At 38.5% G+C, this 22606-nt stretch overlaps 1 protein-coding gene across 3 annotated transcripts in view; it reads right to left on the bottom strand.

Annotated features, from left to right (window-relative positions):
* Positions 1 to 22297, bottom strand: part of pcdh15a (protocadherin-related 15a) — a 201065-nt gene extending 178768 nt beyond the window's left edge. For all 3 annotated transcript variants that reach the window (XM_027278161.1, XM_027278165.1, XM_027278164.1), the window contains exon 1: positions 21286 to 22297. The gene's annotated coding sequence lies outside the window, so the exon portion shown is untranslated. The remainder of the gene's footprint in view (positions 1 to 21285) is intronic.
* Positions 22298 to 22606: the final 309 nt, after the last annotated feature.

Genomic DNA, 22606 nt, shown 5'->3' with positions numbered 1-22606 from the left:
TTCTTTCTCTCTGGCTTCAAAATGGCTTCTCCCTGTGGCAGTGGTGTATCCACCACCGCAACCGCCTTTGACATTTAGCAATCTTGTCCAAGAGCCAACAAGTCCACATACCTAAATAAAAAATAAAAAACTGATAGTTTGCCAGTGCATTCCAAAAACAACACATAGCCTATGAGGGTTTTCTAAACCGACGAAACCCCAAATATGGTTGAGGTGAAGTTAATTTTAGACACATAAAAACTACATTATTATTTTATGGTTAAATAAAGATTTGGTATGACTGTTAGTAGTTTGACATTTCAGGAAGTACACTTATTCACCTTCTTTCCTGGAGTTAAATATCGATATCGATACCACTCTCATATCAGTCAATATAAATCTGTAGCTTGGACACGGCTAGCTATGATAATAGAAGCAGGGGGAAATCTCACAGGAGATAGCTGAACCTGTTCGAGAGATATTTCTGCACACACGACCATGACATGTAATTTTTTTACACTTCAGTTTTTGTATACAGATAAAACAAACTAGATAGAATTGGATTCATTTGTGAGGTTTTGAGGTGCTGGTAGGTGGATTTTTTTTAAACATTGGACAGAGTCCCAGCTGTTACAGGTTCCAGTTTTTATGCTAAGCTAATGATCTACTGGCAAAAGATCTACTGGTAAATGCTCTGGTGCAAAGATCATGCTCATGGGAAGAAAAATCAAAGACTGCATTAAACTACAGAGCCTGCCTTCAAATGCTTCAGTCTTATAACACTGAACGGATTTGTACAGAAAAGAAGTTATCGGGAAAATATCTGCTTTGTGAGATAATAAGGAATTATGAGGTGCATGAACCTCACCCCTCACTGCTCTTCCATACTCTTAATTACCGGTCTCACAGTCTGTTATGACAATGAGCAGGCACCAGTTAATCCATGAAGTATAACACATCTGAATATAGTCACAATTTGACAGGGACTTTCACATTTAAAATCTAAACTGAAGTTTGTTGTTTTCTCGTGGGTGGTTTGTATTCAATAGTCAGTCAAAAGGAATTACATTAAGACAACCAGTTACTTCCATTAATCTAATATCAGCATGCTCGTGTTGCATTTAAGAGATTTTCCTCAAGATAATCAAGGTCCTGTTGAATTACAAGCTAAGATTAAAGGATGGGCTCTGGTAATACAACAAAGTGTTATAAACAAGATGCAGCCACACAGAGATATTGAAATGAATATAATATTCATGAAGAGCACATAGGAGGAATGATTATGTGACTTATCTTCGTTGATCCTTCTTGTGTGTCTTGCAGCTTTGGCCATGTTTACATAGAAGCGCCACCTCAAACAGATTTACAATAAATCCCGAAACAATGGCAGAATGCTTAATGAAGTAAACTATGCATGTTAATTGTTGCATTACGTTTGTCCACAGCTGAAGAGCTTGTCTATCTGTAGACATGAGAGGGACAGATGAAAAAGCAGCATGCAACAATCAAACAGTTGATAATAATGCAGCTGAAAAAAGAAAGACATAAGAACAAAGTGTGTTTGGGAGCATCATAGTGATGAGCATGAATTGCATCTGTGTAGGCCAGGCTGTGAATTGAAAAAGATATTTATTGTAATTACAGTATTACTGTAACTATAGAGCCTAAATACTGTACATTTAAAGTCACAAGCATAAATCATAACCATGCTAATGCATGAATTAAATATTTCAAGAATTCAATCCAACCATGCATATCCCTCTAGCTATAAGGATAATGTTTATTCTTATACGACTGTATATAATTATTATTATATATTGTATACATTATCTTGTTGTTGCTGTTGCTACTACAGGACTACTACAGGACTCTTCATTTGTCGATATACGTCACTTGATGACTTGGCATCAGCATAGTGGACATGAGTTGAATATCTGAAGAGGTGTCTCGTCTCTGGCATCGATCGTAAGACCACAAATCTCCAACTGTGGTGCCAAAAATCTATAACTCAAACCTAACCAATATTTGGTTACAGCCTGACAGGGAGGTCTGCTTGTTAGCCACTATGAAAAAGGTACTGCTACCTTAGCAGTACTTTTCTTAAGCTTTAAAAATATTTTTGATGGCAAAGACTGTGTTAGTTAGGGTTCATTGCTCTGTATGAGAACTGAGGATTAATTAAGTCTGGGTGGTACTAATAAAATACTTTAGACAGCCAAGCTAGTTGTGCAAAGCAATTCCGTATTGCGCATCTGTTCTTCTTGACAATACACTGAGTGAACCTTTCTAGGACTCTACATAATTACAAAAACAGCTGATGCTGCACACCTAGATAAGCACTGGGACTGAACAACATCTGGACTGCATGTACTTTTTCACCCGTAATAACCACACTGCAAACAAGCAAAGGCGTGCAAAACAAAACAAAAAAAGAACTAGAGAAGAAAAAGGCAAATTCAATGCAATCATCGATACCTGGCTTGGTTGTGTGTTCCAACTATTGACAGCATAAAGAATGGACGTTGGATCCATAACGTCACCTGTAGGTTTCTGAAGAGACGTTTTAAAGCTCACAATGTAAGTTGCTCTGGCTGTCTCCATGTTAGCAGTCCTGCCTCTTCCACATCCTGGCTAATCTAAAAATCAGCAGTGGGCCCGAGGCAGGCTCAATGACACCTAGTTGCTCAAACAAGCCACCTGTAATGGCACGCATCTGTTATCAAAGCTGCTACACTGTTAATTATGCATAACCTTAAGCCTTAAAATTATTTGACCAGATGAGTTACAGTATATAGAAATTCAGACTGAATACAGTTGTCATGAACAGGGAAAATAGCTATAAAGAACAAACAAGCCTGCACCAGGCTGTAAAAATGTTAATTTCTGCTGTGAAGTTACCTTTTAACATGGGAGCTTATGGAAATTGACTTGTTCTGTAGCCAGCCTCAAGTGGCTGTTCAAGGAACTTCCACATTGGCTTTACCTAACAGCCATAGAGGTTGCCGCTTGGTTTCAATCTTTAGTAGAATATCTCAAATGTGACTTGTTTTTCTGCGCTTAGATAAACTAATGAGTTCATACAATCAATAACTGGTTGGTATGATAGCAGTTATCACAATTAAATATTTTTTTTAAAAATAACCCTATACACAAATCACACCTATACACAAATGCAGTCACCCTGCATGTTGTGACACTTGAAAATACCTGATTATTCATCAGCACAAGGTGCTAAAAGCAGCTGCCCTTTTATGAATTCATTCACCATGTGACACTCACAGTCTGACAGCACTAGACCTGTGGTGGCAGCCATTAAGCTGAGATATTCCTTATTATTAACACGTGTCATGGCTGATGTGCTTTAATGGAAAGTAAAAGCCATTCAGACACTCTCCAGCGAAAAAAAAAACAGCCACACTCAAACTGCCTCTTCGGAAAAGAAGTGTGGACAGACTCAGTAAAAAAGAGACAACAAGATGGAGATAGAAAGAGAGATCTTTCCATTTATTCCAGGAAATTATAGCAGATGCCACTGAAATCCATGGTGAAAGTAAAAAGTTAATGCAATTAATAAGTTGCAAGTTTTATATTATCTTGTCCAGCACCATGATAATTAATGATGAGTCCAGAGAACACAGTTTGAGGGCTCCATTTTGGGTGAAGGGTCTGACTTCAAGATTACATTAAGCCGAATGTCTACAAAAGGACAAAAGAAGCTGGAACTGCATTACAGCTTTCGATCTACAGACCTTCAACAACTTTTAATTGCTTGTTGCCATATTTTCCGGTTTAAGTCAAAGAGAACATCTTTGCTTGAGTAACTGTTACGGGATCATATTTTTAGTTCACAACTTACAATCTGCTTGAGAATTCACATACTGTAAAACTTGAGGAATGTGTGGTATTACAAAGGCGTGTAAAAGAAAGATGATTTGAAAACTAGAGGGACTTCATTGCTATTCATTGTGTTTCACGAGGAAGCTTAGCACTTTAGTTGAACTCTTGCTCTTTTGCTGTCCTGCATCCAGTACACGGATGACCTTAGTGGCACGTGTGCAGAAACATAACACTTAGAGAGGCGAGGCAAACTTGTAAACCAAGAGTGATTTGAAAGATTAATGAGTGTTATGTTGTCCCTCTGTTGTTCCTTTGTGGTGTTTGTTTTAACTTCTATATCCTTTCCCTTCAGGTGTACCACGTCTGTTCTGATTGTTAAAGAGGTCAGGAACACTGGGGGCTTTCTGCTCTCCCTGCCCCAACAACACCCTTTGTTTACTCTGATTTTGTGGTTTCATTTCTGCTCTGTTTAGTTTTCCCTTTTCTTTAAGTACTTCATAGCCCAATGAATGACTGGCCTGGGGCCGCCTCCTTTTTTTTTTTATAGCCACATTAGCAGAATTGCTCTAAGGTTGGCAATGCCAATGGAAGCACTGCCATGATATATTAAACAATTCATAGTCCCCTGAGTATGAATCTACAGACTTTGGTGAGGTGTACTTTGTTTAATGCTAATTAGCAATTGCTAGAATGCAAAGATTGCATAATACCATATTTTTTCCATCATATATATTCTCTGCAGCAGAGGTAAAGTTTGGTCTTCCTTTCCTCATTACACCCAATTTCATTTCAACATTTATGCGATTGCACCTATGCCTTACCTTAGCATCTACTGTTAGCGTAGCTGTACACTCTTTATCAACTTAAAATGCCACACACACGAAACATTAAAATGTTAACTTGTTTTCTAACTACATCTCCAGAAACAAAAAAAACTCTTCACACACAAAATAAATTGTTCCTCTCTTTTAACAACGTGGAAGTGAGTATAATTTCAGCATTCTCTCTCTGAGGTTGTCAAAAGGTCAATAATGAATCTAAATCATCCAAAACCAAAAATGGTATATCTAGAGATGGTCCCAAGGGACGGAGAATTAAGAACCAACTTGCACTGGGCAACTAGGACCCTGAACTTAAAAATAAATGGGAACAAAGTGCTGGTTAGATTTATTTTAACTGATACTCGACAAACTAAACCAGTGGCTTTCAAAGTCAGTTACAAGTATTGAGAACAGTGCTGAAAGATCATGCAGACATGATCAGTTTCACTACAATGGAAATCTAATTAAAAGAAGAATTGGAAAGCTTTGAAGATTACTAACTAAAATAAAGAAGTATTAATGAGATGCAAAGAATTACAGAACAGTGTGCAGTGATTAATTTTGTCTGCAAAGCAAAAATATGTTTACAATTAAAAGCGTCTTAATGCGTTTGAGACCATCAGTTTAGATTATACAACATATCCATCTTTTGCTTTGATGATAGCTTTGCACAATCTTGGCATTCTCTCAATCAGCTTCATGTGGAATGGTTTTCAGTTAACAGATGTGCCTTATTAAAAGTTATTTGTAGAGGAACAACAGACTATCATAACTTTAAGACATGAATTTTTAAAACTTTGAATGTATCTTGAAGTGCAATCGCAAAAACGTTCAAATTATCACTATAATGAAATTGGGTGTAATGAGGAAAGAAAGACCAAACTTTATCTCTGCTGCAGACAACAAATTACCAGCACCAACTATTAGAGCCCCCACACATGCATCACTGAGTCCAGTCCAGACAGATCTCAGCATGAACTGTTTGGAGAACACTGCATAAATCAGTCCTTCATGGTCAAATTGCTGCAAAGAAACCACGATTGAGGCAGACCAACAAGAAGAAGAGAATTGCTTGGGTCAAGAAACAGAAGGATTGGGTATTTGACTGGTGGAAATTGGTACTTTGGTCTGATGAGTCCAACTTTGCAGTGTTTGCCATCCCATCTGGTTTGGACCTAGTAGAACCATTATTGGGTTTTCAACATGACAGTGACCCAAAACATCCAGTCTGTTAAGGGGTATGTGACAAGACAGGAGAGCAAGCTGCATCAGACGATGTGTCCTCCACAAGCACTCAACTCAAATGAGATGGTTGGGGATGAGTTGGGCCGCAGAGTGAACGAAAAGCAGCAAGTGTATATGGCAACTCCATCAAGACTGAAATTTTGCTTTGTTCACACTACCACAGAACCACATACTTCCATGTGTGTTATTTCATAGTTTTAATGCCTTCAGTGTTAAACTAGAAAGTAATAAAACTAAAGCAAAACCATTAAATGAGAAGGCCATTTTTGAGGATGTGAAGAAAAACTGTCCTTATTTCAACTGAGATGACCTGGTGAAGATATGACAGCTTAAATAATTCTTAAAAGGACAAGCATTACCTTACATTCAATATAATTTGATTATTAGACTGCATTAAGTGCCCCTTCCATGAACAGATGAACAGATGGTCATTTGAATTGCATTTGGGTTCTTTTGAAATGCATAACAAGAAGATTTCAATAAACAGAAGACCAAGATTATCACTTACTAGACGGTGATTATGCTAGCAGTAATTATCGTTGACCTTACTTTGGAGGGAATAAAAAGACCTCACTGTGCTGAAAAAGCTTAATACACCATTACAAAGCCAACAGCACTGTGAGGAGTCCGTATGCTGGTGTCCCCATTTTCTGACTTCACCCTGTAGGTTCTTGCCAAAACAAGACCTCGGTCTGACCTGCTACTAAATAAAACAGACACAGCCGTTAGGTGTTCATGTGGTGCTCTATTCTGCTAAACTCTAAAATAAAACCTGTGCTCGGTGTGTTTGAGCACTGCATTGTGTAACATTTAACATACAAGAGTTTCGTGTAAAAATATCTCATATTGAGCTTTTTTCCCCACATATACACTTCCAGTAAAAAAGAATTCTGGCTATTGATTGCTTGTTGAGGCATTGGTGGCCTTTCCAAAAGGTGGCCCAGATTTTTCTCTGTGTTCTGCAAATGAAAATCGATTACAGGAAACCTATAAACATAAATAGACCACAGCGATTTCTTTTACGCTGGACCGAGTTCTGCTGTATGAACTTAAGGTCACAAAAGGAAAACATCTATAAGCAAAGGTGACGTGTCCAATTTTTCTCGACAACCTATCATACTGAACTATAAAAAGGTAAAAAAACAAACGCTGCTAAATGGGAACACATTTAGGGGAATAGGAGCACAGAATGGACTGTGTGTCAGAAACAAATAATTCATATTTTATATTTGGGGTTGACTGGCAATATATTCTGAGGAGGACTCCAGGTGACAGCAACTCTGAAAAAGGCTGATACCAGCAGACAGAATAAATTAGTGTTGTCATTTTCAGAAAAAAATGTCTATGTAATCTATGATTCACTTTTTAATATCAAGGATTTGTCATTGTCTATTTGGTTATGTTAAAAAAAGGTGCAATCCTTTATGTAGCCCACCTTGAAAGAGAGAAAGAGAGAGCTTCAATTAAAACCTGACATCAGCACTCCACACGTAACTTCACATTTCACAGCAAATTTGCTTAGATCAGAAGGTGTCTATGGCTACTGCACAATCCTGCTGAGTGCCAATAAAAACTTGCCATTTTTTTCGCATTCAAAAAAACATTAATGAAGCCTCTAGCAGAGAGGAACTCTCTTTATAATCAGCCTTACAAGCAAGTGCAACGTGGCACTTTTTTAAATGTCACTGTCATATGTTCCTTTGATAAAGGCTACACTCACTGTATATGCTTTTGGGGGGTAAATGTCATACCCCAGAGGAGTGGAAACATAACAGTGTTTTATCTCCCCTGGGAGCGCTTGATCTGGTAAACAACTTAAAGACAAAGAGGCAAGTTGATTGCTTTGGTAGTCAAAGAAAAATAATTTTAGTGAAGCTTATTGGAATACATGTTTGAGTTTAACTAAAAATATATAGGACTGATTCATAAAGACATCAAACAACACTGGCTTTAAATCACACACAGCCTTCTGCAGTCTCTACAGTTTGTACCAGTATGCAATTATTAATGATTCCAGTATGCTGTGTGTACACTATCATGAGGGATATGTGGTCCTGGTGTGACTGTGTTCAAGTCTGTATGCAATCACTTGAGGTTTCGGATGAGTGCTGGCAGGTTGACAGCCCATGAGCATGAGGACTGCACTTGCCTCCCTTTTTGCACCTTGAGTTGCTCATCTATCAGCATGAGCCCTGTCCAGCAGTTTCATTCTGAATATATAGGAGCATATATTCAGAAAAGAATGAGATGAGAAAATTGTTAAAATACAGTTTATTAAACAGTGGGTACAGCTCTATTTAGTAAGAAGGATGAGGTCAGCAAAGTTCAGCTCTAACAGCAGTGAAATCCTCAACTTCATCTGAGGAGACATTGTCAAATGGTGATGAGTGAGAGGGAGCGTAATTGGTCGTGAAATTGTCAGCGCACCTGCAAGACATTTTGACACAGCTCAGAAAGTGATAACCTTCATGATGGGATCCAAGGTTACTCAACCATTTGCTCCCCCAGCCTGCCCACTGAATAATGCACTGTCAAACTTGAGGAAATATTTGTAAGAGGCCTCTGATGTGGGTGATGAGAATGAGAATGGTGATTGTGCTTTCCAACTGGTTTTCAGATGCAAATGCAATTTCAGTGTAGAAAAATCCCTCCAGTGTCTGGCGTTATCAGAGTTGTCAGGAGAAGTCAAAACTGAGGTACACAGGTGAAGAGATTAGACAAGAGGAGAGCACATGCTGGTTGGATTTGGTGTCCTCTCTAATGGATGTTCTTTCTCAGACCAGAAAGTAGTAAAGACTGGGGCAAGATGGAAAAGAAGTACAAAAAAGAAAAGCACAGAGCAATTTAGATGGAGCCAAACATGATGATACCAAGAGGTTTATCTACTAAGCATTTTGTTTGGTAGTAATGTTGTCACAGTAGAATAAAATATTACATGCACACATACTCTGACTTTTTAATGCCACACCTGTCAGGTGAATGGATTATCTCTGCAAAAGAGAAGTTATCACAAATCTGGATTCTAATAAATTTGTTAATTTGAGACAAATAAACCTTTTATGAATCCAGGCAATTTTAGACTCCTTCGTGTTTCTCTGTGATGCTAAACAGTGTCTCATTTGTTACATCATAAATGGCCAATGCAAAGTGAATTTTAAAAGTTTTCACATGAAGTGCATGAATAAAGCATCAACTGTCTACTTTTCTATTTATTGTACTGCCAGGAGGTCATTAATGTTTAAAATGACTCCTTTACTGATGCATAACTGCAAGAACCAAAATGATTTTAAGCATGATAAAACATGACAGATGTCTTACTGCCTTCTGTTATAATAAACATTTTGTTATTTTTGCTACTGCTTGTGATATTAATGTAAAAGACAGTCAAAGAATGATTAATTTTACAAAGTGGGACAATTTGACCCAAAAACTTTTACAATATAATTTGGGGAAAACAATTGTTTCTGCTATAACTTATTGTAGATATGTGTTTATTAATAATTTCCTGAGAGAATGCAGCCTTCAGGTCTGATATGAAGAAAAAGCTCGGTTTACAGCATATTTTACAGCACAGTTTGTCTCAGTTTTTCATTCCATTCAGTTTTATAAAACAAAGTGAAATATTTCTAACACTACCCTATTTCTTGCAGCTTTTTACTCCATTTCTTGTTTTTCTGTTACTGAATTCCTTAATCTGATTTCGGCAAATAATGTTTCCTGTACAAGTGTTCATATCATGTGCTGCAAACGTTCAACAAAACAACAGTAAATTTTATCATTGTAAGGTGCCTATCTCATAAAAATAACATTGTCTTTTTTTTTAAAATCATGTTTTGTGAAATGACTGAAACAGACTGTGCTGGCAAGCTGCACTTCCAATCCCTGTAGCAAAAAAAGTGTTTATCCTCACATATGGAGAAGAAAATTCACTTATTTCACTGAACCAAAAAGTCATTTTCTCTATTGCATGTACTACCACTCACTGGTAAGGTAATGGGCCTTGACCATGTGCATATACATTCTGCTGTCAACCAAGAGTGTCACAGCCCACATCTAGCAAAAAACATCAAATTATTCATCTTGCAGAGTGTGAAAGAGTATGCAGAAGCTCTGACGTCCAGGACGTGGGAAGGCTCTTTATCCAAAAGGTTAAGAATTTCTGCTAAGCAGAGCAAAATGCATTAAAAAAAAAAGAAAAAAATCCTTTATTTCCAGTTTAATTGAGCCTTGCACATTAACTTCAAAGTGACAGAGAAGTAATTCCAACTCTTTGCTGGTGTTCATTTTCCCAAGTTAAAACCTTGTCCTCTTCATTAAAAGCCCATTCCTCCTCATCCCCTTAAGCCTGTCATGTTCAAACAGTGTTCTCTGCTCCTTGCTAGGCTGGATTAATGAAATATTTGACATAAATTGCCAAGAAGGAAAACGCACTACGGACTAGGGACCACTTCCAGTAGAGATGAAAATATAATGGAGGTATAGTATACAGTATGTCTCATTCTTTTTTTGTTAACTACAGCCTGTGCTGTACTGTGATGCTTAAAAATTGAAATGAACATTTTTTACAAGGAGAAATCTTGCAGCTTTCATCAGAAAGACAATTACCGAAACAAGAAGCCAATATACCCCATAGGATAAAATTCCCTGGTGCCCTGAGAGATTTCTTGCTTTGTTTCCTTTAATGTTTTCAAATATACAAAATGGATACCAAGAAATGCCTAGAAAATGTCACTCAAAAGTTACCTTGAACAGTAAAAGTAGTCTGCATCTAACCATTATTCTAAGGATTAATTTATCAATGATTCTAAAGATTATTATTTAAAGATAAATTAATATAACAATATTACTCATTAATTACACATTTTTGGATTGGTGAACAACAACCAACTGTAACGAAAGTTTTCCCCAGATAATAGTTCTCATCACACTAATCTATGTTCATGCATTCATTTTTCTCATTAGTTTGGTTTTAATTAGTAATTTGCTGCTATAAAAGACGGTTTCATGCCATAATCAAGAGCTGCTTATACTGTTGAGTCAAATGTGTGTGGGCAGAACCTCAAAACCACAGCTTTGACCCTGATCACTGTGGACACAATGGTCTCAATGTACAGTGGGAGGAAATGGAGACCTGCTGTCCTTCTTTATATAAGTTAGTGGTGAGAAAACACCATTTATAAATGATGCATACAGTACAGTATAGCTCAACTTCACTACTGTTCAAGATGGAGATCAAATACTGCGGAGTAGTATTTTCATTTCAAACTTGCAACTGTTTTACATCAAGCTAGATTAATTTTAAGTTAACATCAAATAAATGGTGATAAAACTTTATATATATATAATATAATATATATATATATAAAATAACTCTGCTGGACTGCAGACATTATTGCTATAGACGTGAGTCTACTCAGACACTCCCGTAGTTGACCACCGCCTGTCAGAAAACTCTAACTCATTGACAGAGTTTCTCCTATCAATGCAGGTTAATAGTCAGACAAAGCAGATAAAGTATTTTTCCCCCAATGCATTATTTTTTCACTTTCTTATAACGTCAGACACAATTCCACACCATTCCTGCCGACATCAGTCTTCCTCTCTTGCGAATAAGTATCTAATTACATGTTCCCCTTTCAGGGGCCACTTGTACGTATGATAGCCTTTTCAAGTTGGAAGGCCTGTAGTGGACTCTCATTATTAACTGCCAAGACATGTACTATGGTATTTTAGTCAAGCTCTTCAGCAAGCATCTAATGTTATAGAGGGGGGTTAATTAGGTAAAGGTGGCCCTAATTGACTGACTGGACCACTCATGACTCTCTCACTTCCCAATCAACACTCCACCAGCAGGTCCACAGTCATAGTGACAGGAATATTTCAGGTATTTTTAACTTACACCTTTCCAGACACAATCTAGCCTGGTCACAATCTAGCGTTGGGTTGAGTTGAGCTTCATGAGGTAGACACCTGGAACAGATGTTCCCAATTAAAAGTAGTAAAAATTTCTTTATTCCCATTTGACAACTGTAGTAATCCATGTTATGCTCAACTTAGTAAAGAGAAACGACAGTCCATCATTACTTTAAGACATGAAGGTCAGTCAGTTTGGTTTAGTTTAATGTATCTTAAAGTGCAATCAAACCCTATGATGAAGCTGGTAATGAGGAAAGGAAGACCAACCTTTACCTCTGCTGCAGAGGACAAGTTCATTACAGTTACCAGTCTCAGAAATTGCCAATTAAAAGCAACTCAGAAGAAAGCCCACCTAAATGAGACATGAATTCACACCATGTAGCAGACAACATCTCAACATCTGTTTGTAGGAGACATATCACTGCAAAGAAACCACTTATCTTATTGGAGCCAAGAAACAAGGACGAGACGTTAGACCAGTGGAAATCTGTACTTTGGTCTGATGAGTCCAAATTCGAAATTTTTGGTTTCAACATTTGTGTCTTTGCGAGACACAGAAGGTGAATGAAAGGTATTTTCATGTGCATGACCCCAAACACACCTCCATGATATGTAAGGGCTAATTGACCGAGAAGGAGAGTGATGGAGTGTTGCGGATCAGATGACATGGCCTCAACAACCACCCGCCCTAAACTCAATTGAGATGGTTTAGGTTGAATTGGACAGCCACAATTGTAGTCACAATTCCAGGTGACTACCTCATGAAGCTGGTTGAGAGAATGACAAAGCTGTATCCAAGCAAAAGGTGGCCACACTGAAGAAAACATAACAGATTGTTTGCCTTGTTCACACTTTGTTTACTGCATAAATGTTGTTTTGATGCTTGCTTTGCTTAGTTTTGATGTCTTCAGTGTTAATCTACAAAGCAATACATATTCAAAAATATAGAAGAAAAATAGAAAAACTATAAAACATTAAGCACAGTGGAAAAGTACAAGGCAGCAGAGTTATAATTGGTGGCACACAAGCATTACTGATATATAATGTAAATGTCACACAGACGCATGTAAATTAATGAAAATGTTCTAAGCAATTTGCTTGATACCTGACCATGTGCCCAAATAGAAACTCGCCCCAGAAGGATTATAGGGGGAGAGTTTTCCTCAAGTGGAAAATGTACAGTATCAAACATGCATTCACTAGACTGAACTGTACTCAAAATGACAGCCGTAAGCTTGAGCTGTAGGGTCTGCTCATTGTAGGGCGACTAATGGTGTATGTTACAAATGAGGCTCTACATTGGTTTTGATCAAGTCAAGCTCTACTTCATCTGACCTGATTATCAGCAGACATCAAAACAATGATGTCCCCTCCTTATGATGAATGGGTTCATTTTTTCAGGCCACATGCATGCTTTCATTAATATTCAGTCTAGGACTTTGCTACATAAATCTGAAAAGACCCTGTTGAAAAAGTGCCACAAAACAAAAGTTTTGGAAAATGACACATTCTTTATAGTTATAGCAACCCATAGAGCAATGTGAGAAAAATCACGCCATAGCCAAAATAAACCTCAGAGCAAAATTGCTCCTGAATCAATAGTCTATATCCCGAGGACCCTATGTGACAGTGAATGGGCCTCCAAATGAACTCTGTCACCTGCAATAAGGAAGCTTTATTTATTCTCACCTGAAAGTAAATTTAAGTCACTTGCAGAACAACAACAGACTTCAGGATTTGTGCTTCATATATTTCAGACATCTCTATCTTGCATTTGGAATTTTTGTTTGTATTAGAGGACAGAACAACAGAAACTGCCTCCTGTTATGAACCTGGTCCTTCTGTCTGTCCCATTCACCTGCAGATAAACTGCTACGTACTGTAATACTAATGTGGTCAAAGCTCAGTCTCAAAGCCAAGGAAAAACTCACATGAGGCACAATTTTCACAGTATAATCCACAAAGGATCGACTTTTATTTATTTTTTTGTATACCTATAATCAAAGTGAAATTGTGTGATGTTTCACTTGAAATGCTTAATGAACATAGACCTTAAAAAAGCATGCGCTAAGAGGTCTTTCTCTGCATGCATCTAACAGCTGGATAGTGTTTTCATGCAGAGAAATAGTCCCTCCAGCTATGATCTTCTGAGACTATCTCCTTCTCTCCAGAAAAAGAAAATGACAGCACTAGTCGTTTGTTCAAACAGTTCAAAACAATATTTATATTCAGTGCCAAAGCAGTGAAGAATAAGTTTTCTTTTTGCCAGGAAAGGTCTGACAGCCAGTACTCACATCAAACAGGTTTTTGGCAAAGTACATGTACTACAACTACTGTATGAATATTCACTCTTTGTTCTCCAGTCAGGTTCCATTAAACCACTGAGGGTGCAGCGAGATGACAATTAAAAAACATAATGGGTTTATGGCATTTACCTTTGTTTTTAATTTGAGAAACACAAATCTGATGTTTTTCGTCTGCTGGTATTTGTTTGATGGAACAGCAGATTCAATGGACTTTTAGGTCACATGCTTCAGGCACATTGTGATTAATTCACAATGTGTGGTTGACACATTTGCTTACAGGGTGAAAAGGTTTTTAACCCAAATCATGGAAGCGCTCGATTTTGGTATGACTTGAGCAGAATCCAGCACATAACTAATGCAGGCAGCTTTAATATGCAGGAGTTGTCAATGCAGGATTTACTCAGTATATCTTTCTTATTTAGTTTTTTACCATCACATTGGGTGACTTTCATTTCAACAAATATGACATTTGCTGGGTCCCATAGAGGTGCATCCTTGGACACCTCCTTTCCTAACCCTAACCTTTGGCAACAAGTTAAAACATCAGTCACTGTAGCTATGCAGATGATACCAAACTTATCATTTCACTATCCTCTGATTAACATGACTTCCTAATCGACTTGTTGGTTGGTGTCATTATCTGGGGAAAAGTTATTAAGAGAATATCGCAAAACAAAATATTTTAGCTAGACAAGCGAATTATAATTAACTTTTTAACATCAGACTGGCTGTCAAGCAGTTGAATGACAGTTGAAATGAAATGAGATTCATGCACATTTAACAGGATATGCAGAGAGGCTAGTTAAGGCCAAAAATTATTCCACAGCTACTGACACTACGTGGAGCTTTAAGGTTACATGTGTGTGATTATTTTCAGCAATCTGTATGGTGAGAAAAAAAAACACATCACAGCTTTAGGATATCTGCAACTTAAAGCATGATTAGTGAAATTTCACCATGGAACCACACATTGCGCTCTTCCAACCTGCGATTGCCTCGGAGCTCCATGGCATTGTGTGCATCTCGCTATTTTTAGGCTTGAAATAGATATCCAAGAAGAACTGTGTATGTGTGCATGCCTGTTTGAGTGTGTTCAAGAGCAAGAGAGCATAAGAATTTAGAGACATTATTGGTGAGATGGTAGTGGTAGTCAGGGTCTTAAATGCTTTTAGATTCCACCCTCTGAGACTAAAATCCTTTACAGGCTATAGGGTCTTTTTTAAATTATTATTATTAGTAGTAATATTAGAAGAAGATCTACTTTATTAATCCCTCAATGGGGAAATTATTTTTTCACTCTAGTTTTTTTTTTTTACATGCATTTTAACCCGGACACACACACATGCAGTACAACGGCATAGACATGCAAACGTGGAGAGAGATGGTAGAGTGATGGGCAGCCAACCAGACCAGCGCCCAGCGAGCAATTGAGTGTGTGTGTGTGTGTGTGTGTGTGTGTGGGTGGGTGCCTTGCTCAAGGGCACCTCGGCAGTGCCCAGGAGGTGAACTGGCACCTCTCCAGCTACCATTCCACCTTCCATATTTTGGTCCATGTGGGACTTGAACCGGCCACCCTCCGGTTCCCAAGCCAAGCCCCTATGGACTGAGCTACTATCTGATATTGCCAACAGTGTAATGTATATATTTGGAATTGCTCGAAATTCTGAATGTAAGAATTTACATATTTCAGTCTTTTTTTTATATAGCATTGTTATACTAATGCTCCTTCTCCTGGAAAGGCTGTCGAGTGTACAGCTCCAACATTAGTGCTGGGCTTGTGAATTCATTGAGTGCATTCTTGAGATTACATGAATACAAACTAAACGACCAGTCCAAAATAACAGCACCGGATGTGGCAGTGCAATGTGGTCTGCCACAGGGTCTGTTTTTTATACTGCAGCTCAAGGTGCAAAAGTTGGATTTTTTTGTTCATATGGTGGAGTCCAAAACCCCACTGCCCAGCACCAGGCATCAGAAAGACAAAATTAGCAGTTAGATGCCAGTGATATTTAGCAGCTAGATATTTGCCTAATAATTTGAAAGGAGACCAAAACAGAAAAAATAAAAGAATAAAAATTGTAATTTTAATTGTAGTTTGTCAGGTGGCCAAAACAATTCCAAATGAACTCTGTTTGGTCTGCTGAATATGTAAATACACTGTTTGTTTAGACTCACTAGTCAGTCTCTCAACACTTTGCTGTAGAGACTGAGGGAAATCTCCCAGCTTTCCTTGTTGGAAACAATTAGAGAAAAAAAAAAATGTAATACAGAACCAATTCAGATTCTTTAGCCCAGCCCTTCATATTGTGCTGGTGACATGCAGACTCCAGTGCTTGTAATTATGCAGGGGAATGAAGGGAGAATCATTTTCAGTAAGGCGTGTCCTTGAAAAAATGTTATGTTATTCAAGCAACTACCTTCCTGGACAACTGGTAGGCGGGGAGATCTCCAATCATCTGCTATCAAGAGACTGTTTGCTGGAGCATTTTATAAGTGTATAAATGTCCAAAACCAGTTAAATTGTTTGTTGAATTTGACTCACAATATTTGAATAATTTAATATTTATGTACATATAGACACAGGCCACAGAGGGTTCCTGTAATCATCTTGCATGGTAAAGTTATATACAGAATATATATAACATAACCTGTCACACCAGCCACAGATAAATACTCTTGCTGAAGTGTGAAATTAAAACATGGCCACAGTGTTATCTAGCCACACTTACAAATGGTGCAGCCAGTGTTTAGTCAAGCTATTATCATAGTATGGTAATTCACAATCTTCCTCTCTATTTGCTTTTTGTACAGCAATATTTATTTAGAGCTTGGGCAAATATTAATTTATGCTAATATAATTTAAATCAGCAAAACATATGGACACTTCCGAATCTTCCTCACAAATTATAGATGAAAATAATCTGCATATCTGCTTCTTTCAGTTTCCCCTCAAAACATGAACTGTCTGTGGTTCCATGAGCAAATTTAAAATGATAAATTCCTTCCTTCCTTGCTGCTGAAGGGAGGTGACGTTTAATGTTAAATTACTGAGGCACCGGTTGGATCCTGCTCATTAGAAATATTTTAACTGAGGGGCAAGTAAGCAACAGACAGCATTCAGCCTCTATGTCATTACGATTCAAAGGGCAAAGACACAAATAAACAGCATCATAACTGCTCAATTTTAGCGTTTGCAGCTGGTGTAATCTGCGAGTTGGCATTGTAGTTTGAATTATTAAAATGGGTAATTCAAAACAGAGGAAACACTATTATGGAGACTCATAGAACACATCTAATGAGGGTTTTGTATGGCGAAAAGGTTGCACATGGTTTACACATACATGGTTTACACATGTGCAGCTCAGAGAGCTAATCAACACAATTCTTGTTCCACTGTTGACCACTGCCTCTCCCAAAGACGCACAGGTAATCATTCTTGATTCAGTGTTGAGATTTTCTCAGAAGGACCAGTTTGATTCCAATCAAAAGCCCAGCATTCCAAAACATACAGTACTCCACCACTTAAAGCTTTCTTTTCTCTACAAGACACTGTTGCCCAGTCAGCAGTTGTTACTGTAGCCTACATTCAGAGACTAGACAAGAGGGCGGAAGCACAGGAGCTAAGGAACAAATTGCCATTTAGCATTCTGTTCGGTTCTACAGTGGATTATCTGATTGTGCTTCCTACTACAATAAGGTCTGTCTGTTAACCAAATCTTAAAAAAAATAAAATAAGAGGGATCCAACATATTTGTTATAAAATTATTTCAGAAACCTGCTACCAAGTACAAACAGTTCTTATCTGAGCAGCATGAGAAAGGACAGAACTAGTCACTGTGTTTGACAGTGACAAGAAGAGAGAGATAAAGCAGCGGGAACGGACAGAATACATCTGCAGTGCATTCATATGTATGGTTTTTCTTATTCGTAGCAAGTTCCCTTTTCCATTCATTTTGACACTATTGGTATTGCTACACTGAGATAACTTATATGAAATCATCTTCTCCCTTCATGCTTCAGTGGGGGCCTGGACACAGATTTCTGTTACAGCTGCTGGCCATGACGGTTAGTCGAGCTCTACTAAGACCTAATGCAGCTATGAGCTTTTGGCTGCATATTTACAACACCTCAAGAGTGAGCTGAAGAAATGTTGTATTCTTGATCTGCAGGTCACAGCAACTCAATGGTCATACCAAAATGAAAAAGAAATCCATTAAGCCTGAAGTTGTGACATTTTGGTTGTCATTTTAATATTGTATCTATAATGAAATGACTTTATCAGTTAACTGTTTTATATTTTTAAAAATATCTAAATCATTTTACAAAACTTGTTTAAAAGTTTAGAATCTCCTGCCTCAAAAGCTTGATTCAGTACAGTCAGTCTTTTATGCTTCTAGAAGTGCACTTAACAAAAAGATATTCAATTTAAAAGTTATTTTGTATGAAAGGTTTGCAAAAAAAAAGTAATACTTTGTATGTGGACAAGAAAGTGCTATGCAAAGATTCAACCAGACTGACAACTGAAAGGGTAGAAAGAGGCAAAGATACCGCTGAGCAAGAACAGAAGAAACTCTAACAAGAAACTTTAGCAACGATATTCATAAAACCTGAAACGGAACATACTATGGACCAAAACAAAAGCCCAACTGTAAGCACAGTCATGATTCATTTGTGACCTAGGGTTGAAAACACAGTGGTTCTGACTGATTCTCTTATTAATCAAGTGCAATCCTTTTAGAAAAGGTAAATCGATTTATATGTCTATGCACAAACTGATTTACCTGATACAAGCCCTTTATGCTGTAAATGTGCAGTGACTTTCACAGCATGCAGTAGCACATTAGGAGAGTTCAATCTTACTACTACTACAACCATGTGCAAGCTTTTGCACTTCATTCTTACCTTCTCCCTTTTCAAAAGTTAGCCTTGTTTGTTTGACTTCATATGAACTTTCTTTGTTACTCCCTCTTTGTTGCTCTTTTGTGCTTATCTCCTTTGTCCCTTTTCAGGAAAAAAAGGAGAGAATACAGCCATGATCATTTCTACCTGACACAGAGCATAGGCAGCCATTAGTGCTTGCTACTGTTGTTTTGTGTGTGTGTGACTCCTCTCTGTTACTTCTTTATTTCCCAGAGCAATGGTGGATCTGTCTCTCTCGCGGGTCCTGGACAGAATACTGCAGCGCATTGCAATTTTACGCCCCTCACGACAGATAAATCTTTCTGCTTGGCTGCCCATGAATCTTCTAGGGCTGAGTGGCCACACAGTGTGGCACTGTGGCACCTGATGCCTGCACCCTTTGAAACTTGGGGTGCACCTGCGTTGCTTGGAAATGCCTTTTTATTTTTATGCCATCGAGGGTACAATTAGAGAAAGAATGAGAGGGCCATGGAGGAACAAGCCAGGTGTTAAATGTGCATCTAAATACAATTCTATTATGAGAAAGCAAAACAGGGCGAATTCAATCAGCAAATAAAGACAAACTGACCACATAAGTTTGGGTAGTTTGTTCAAAGGTGCAAGTCATTAAATACAAACAAATCGATCATTAATTATAGGTTGTGCATCTTTTGGATTTATTCTCCCACAATATACACGCACATGCATGCATACTGTGGGGACATGCCTTTAACCTTCAATAAATGAACCTTTAGTTTCTTTCCAAGCTGGTTTTAAACCCTCTTACATACCCCTCAATCATCAGATGCTATCCCACTGAGCGGGCCATGACAATGGGCTGCCTATGGAGCAGGACACAGGCGGAATATCAATGGCGTCTGGCTGGCCCGAGCCACGCTACTCTTCATCTCTCATTCCCCAAATGTGAGCCTCTGGAAAAAACTGGCCCAACCCTAGACAGATGAAGACATCCTGCAGCAATGCTTTTTAAGCATTCCCGGCACACTTCTAGGGCACTACCCAAACCTGTAGCTGTTGTGTAGTACACATAAAATAAACTAACATAAAAGATAATCATAAGAGAAAAGAAAGAAGAGTAATTTACACAAAATCCATCAAGAACAGGATAAGTAGGATCATGTCTTTTTTTCTGAATGCTCACTTCAAGCTGCTCTATGCACGTGTTTAAAATAAGGTTCAGACAATATGTGTGTCCTAAAGTCCACAGAGAGATGTAAAAACCTTGTCAAACTGTGGTTGTGGTCCTGATTAAACTTCACTGAACAGAACGGTGTCTCTAAAAAAGCAGAGGCACATTGTTGCAGAGGGAGTTTCTCCATCCACGTCACTACTAGACTAAACACATTACGATAGCTTTTGTGCTCATATTTGGCCTTTATATGCTTGTGCGATCTTTAACACCGCTCAATGTATGAAATAGTGGAGTGCTATGCTCTGCAAATAAAATGAGCTTCTTTTGAGTTGTTTGATCAGAATCATGTGCACTCTGTTTATGAGCTCTAGTTAAAAAAAAAAGGAAAAAAAAACCTTTTGCATCTACATTTAACTACAAATTCTTCAAAGCTGATGCACCAAGTGTGTGATCTAAATGAGCATCACTAAATGATTTTTATCTCTACAGAACAAAGGTCATGTTCTTCACTGTTTCATTCATTTAGGTGATTTGTCAGCTCCATGTCACATCTCTTATGGCAAGACATTTCTCTCCTTTGGCTTCTGGCAGCAGGGGCGACATAAAAATGAAATCACGTGTTCCCTAAATAGTGACACTCCGAGGGAAGTCAAACCATTCCTGGTGCCCTGATCAGAGTAGGTCGAGGTTAAAGCAGCTTTGACCCTGTTACCAAACGTGCAGCAAGGCAGACTAAATCACAAATACCTGAACTATTGATAATCTCCGAACTGGTGCACATCCTGCAAATTGCATCAGCACTTATGCGTATGGAGCGATGTTTCTTCAGAGTGTTTGAATCGGCTGAGTGTTAAGTGAGTTAAAATACCGTGAATGGTCCCTGTATAAAGACCTACAACGTCCAACACAAGACATAACCACCCGCTTACACAACGCCTGTGCAAAATAGTTGGTTTTAGATGATATTACTCACAAGGATTGCGGTGGCACTTGTGCGTAACGGGCTCCAATGAAGAATGTTAATGTCAATATGCTGTGTGTTCAGAGTTAATTTAGCTGCCTTATGCAACTTTACATAACGTAATCAATCCCAACAACACAAAAAATTTAAAATGAAATATTTCCTTACCTCACCGGCGCACCCGCTGTATTCCAAGTGCACCAAAGGTCATTGCGCAAATATTCAGAGGACAAGATGTAGGAGTGATGCGAAGTAGGTTAGACTGCACAATACCTAATCCTGTTCTTAGTGTCCTTCAGACGTCGTCAAACCTCTAATCTTCAAAGCGAGAGGGGTCGGAGCCTCCCGGGCGCTCAGAGACTCTGTTAATAATCTCACCACTGCCAGTTTATGCGTGTGGCTCACTTTCTCTTGCGCAGCTGGTCAGCCAAACTTGTCCGTGTTTATTTCACTAATGCGAGAGATCCTGCAAATAAATGTGAATATGTTCCAACGAAACAGTGAGAGACGGCCGCTCGGTGTTCAGCGATGAAGCCTGTTTGCCATTCCTGACAGGTGGCAGGTCCAACCACCCGCTGAAAAGATTCACACATCATCTAGCGGGATGTGGAGACGGCCGAAGCCATAAAGCGATCCTCCTGGCGGATTAACCCATTAGTTGTGTTGATTTCCCCACTTGACTCCCCCTTTCCTTGCGCTCTGGCGCCACCCAAAGTTGTGCCGGAGAGTTTGATCCACATGCAGGGATTCCCAAACGTCTTCACATCCCCTATAACCAGATTTAGGCTAAATGATAAGATTTTGATTTAAAGACACACTTTCAGAGAATATTTGTATTGAGTTACTATATGATTTGGTGCAAAGTTTGGCATCTGATGTCATTCTCATATTCTTATTCTGCTCCTAGCATCAAATGAATTAAATATCACTGAAATGGAACTAATCCAAATCCCCCTGGAGAGCCACTGAACGCCCTCAATATACAGCTTTGATAATGTGGTGAATTTATGGGCCAAATGAAAAATAAAACGCATCAGAACGTGCGCTATGGCTACAAGAAGTTAATATTAATCAGTCGTTTGTTTACCAGTCATTAAATCCCCCCATCATTTCCTGAGCTCGGTATTTCCCGCCTTTAGTCGCCACCTGACTGTCACGCCCACCTGCGCACCTGATTCCCAATTCCCTAATCAGCTGCGCTCCATTGAGGCTGCGCACTTTGGCTCGTTCCAAGTCCTCAATTGTGGATTACGGTAATGCTGCGCCGACTTCAAGAAGGAGCCCTTCTCACTGTCTGACGGCACACACACACACACACACACACACACACACACACACACACTTTTGTGCATTTCAATCAACGGGGGAGTGGGCTGGGTATATGTAGACTACAGTATTCATAGTAATAATAATATGTGGGTACGTTTCCAAGTCTAAAGGTGCTGTGAAATAAGATGTATTCTGTTACCTCATGCTGTTTTTTCTCTCC

Source organism: Larimichthys crocea, chromosome III (genome assembly GCF_000972845.2).
Source record: "Larimichthys crocea isolate SSNF chromosome III, L_crocea_2.0, whole genome shotgun sequence".
NCBI classification, from domain to species: Eukaryota; Metazoa; Chordata; class Actinopteri; family Sciaenidae; genus Larimichthys; species Larimichthys crocea.
The sequence above is the reverse complement of the archived record's forward strand: the minus strand, read 5'-3'. Positions and strand labels throughout refer to the sequence as shown.